This window comes from Propithecus coquereli, unplaced genomic scaffold, assembly GCF_000956105.1.
Source record: "Propithecus coquereli isolate 6110/MARCELLA unplaced genomic scaffold, Pcoq_1.0 Scaffold390, whole genome shotgun sequence".
In the NCBI taxonomy this organism is placed as follows: Eukaryota; Metazoa; Chordata; class Mammalia; order Primates; family Indriidae; genus Propithecus; species Propithecus coquereli.
This window is the reverse complement of record NW_012149619.1, coordinates 100,900-102,800: the sequence shown is the minus strand read 5'-3', so window position 1 is coordinate 102,800 and position 1,901 is coordinate 100,900.

Sequence of the window (1,901 nt, the reverse complement as noted above, 5' to 3'; positions counted from 1 at the left end):
AGGCTGAGGCAGGAGGATCGCTTGAGTCCAGGAGTTTGAGGTTGCTGTGAGCTAGGCTGATGCCACGGCACTCTAGCCTGGGCAACAGAGTGAGACTAAAAAAAAAAAAAAAAAGATAGGAGTTGATTCAATAAATCATGATACAATTATAAAATGATATAGCCATTGCAAATAATGCAGATATACCCGTTACTGTGGGATTAAAAATAAACAGGCTGTGTTAGGAAGAAGAGTGGAAGAACAAGAGAGCTCTGGGTTGTGAAGGAGAGTGAGAAATGCAATACCGAGAAGCACAGGAAGGGGAGGCTAGTGTTCACAGGGGGCTGGCTCATGCCCAGGCCTTCTTGCTTTGAACACATCTTCCTGCTAGTCACACTTGGCTAATGAGTCTTGCTAACGAAGTTACTGAAACCACCCATCACTAATTGGCCTCTTCCACTGTCTAAGGTCCCAGTTTCTTTCAGACTAAGGAGCGGAAAGAAAGTAAACCTTTTCTGGGCATCGCTTCCCTCTGGCCTTATTAGCAGAGATGCAGAAGACAATCAGCAAATCCCCAGCCTTCCCTCAGCCCCTCAGGCCGCATTACCCTAAGCTCTCATCTGGGAGCTAATTAGAGGATGTTGCTTGTGGAACTTGTGGGGACTTCATTCCCCAATCCTGGCCCTGGCTGTCTCTGTGGGAACCTTCCTTCCAAGGGTTGCTAGATAGGTGTTTCCCGAGGCCCTGAAGTTGGCAAAGTTTATCAATTAGTTGCCTCTTGTCTAATGCACCAAAAAATACTGTAGTGTTTGGGGACCCAAGAGATTAATCATGCTCCCTTCCATTGTGGGGGAGGAGGGGACAGGCAGTTCTGCATGTCTGAGTCCTTGGGTGGCATATTCAAGGGACATGAGGGCTGATGTGGTACAGAGGGCATAGGGCTGGAGTTTCGGGGGTGGGGGTAAATCTGTGCTCTGGTCCTTACTAGAGAGGGGGCACAAACTCTAGAAATACTGTAATTCCTTCAACTCAAAACCCAACGGAATTTTAACATCTTCTACGCCGTACTTGTCAATTCAATAATCTTGTATCTCAATCATTTATTCCTCAAGATAATAATTTGAAGTGCATGTTATGATCTCATAGATGAGAAAACTGGGGCCCACAGAGAAGAGCTGACCTGCCCCATGTCACAGTCAGTAAGGAGTAGTTTTAACCCGGAACCAGGTCTCCTAACTTCTCACTCCAACGCTGTCTTCACTTGGCCACAGTCGACTTAATGCAACAAGATGCATGGGCCCCCCAGCTTGCTGCCTGCCCCATGGAAGATGCCGGATTTGTATTTACTTTTCTTTGTAGTCTAGCCTGCACAACTACATGTAAATACCAAATAAAGGTTTGAACACTCTTAGGGCCCTGATATTTTTATGTTCCAAGATTCTACGAACATAAACTCTTAAAAACAAGGTTAAATATTTTCTAGCTGACGTTCCAAGACTCTTTCCCAAGCTCCCTTCTGTTTCAATTACTGGTACCTCTCAGGCCTTCACGTCTCTGCCTGGCCCACTGCCACCACCTCTGACTTTAGTGTCTCTCTTCTTGCTGAAGCCCAAGAACCAGCTTTTCTGCCCATCGGAGACCCACTGTGCGCAAGTTGTTCCAGGGTTCATCCACCTTGCTCAGCTCCATTCCCTACCCCTTGCATTGCCCATCCTCCCTTAATCCACCCCGCCTTTGGCATCCTGTGTGAACCTGAGTATTTGTCATGTACTAGGTGAATGAAAAAAGCTTGAGATACTTGGAAGGGTCTAATTTTTCAGATAAAGAATCAAGACTTTAAAAGATCTGTAATCTAAAGCAGTAGAGGCTGGATTAGAACCTGGGTCTTCATATATCCTGTTTAGGGCTTTCTTCCTTCCATT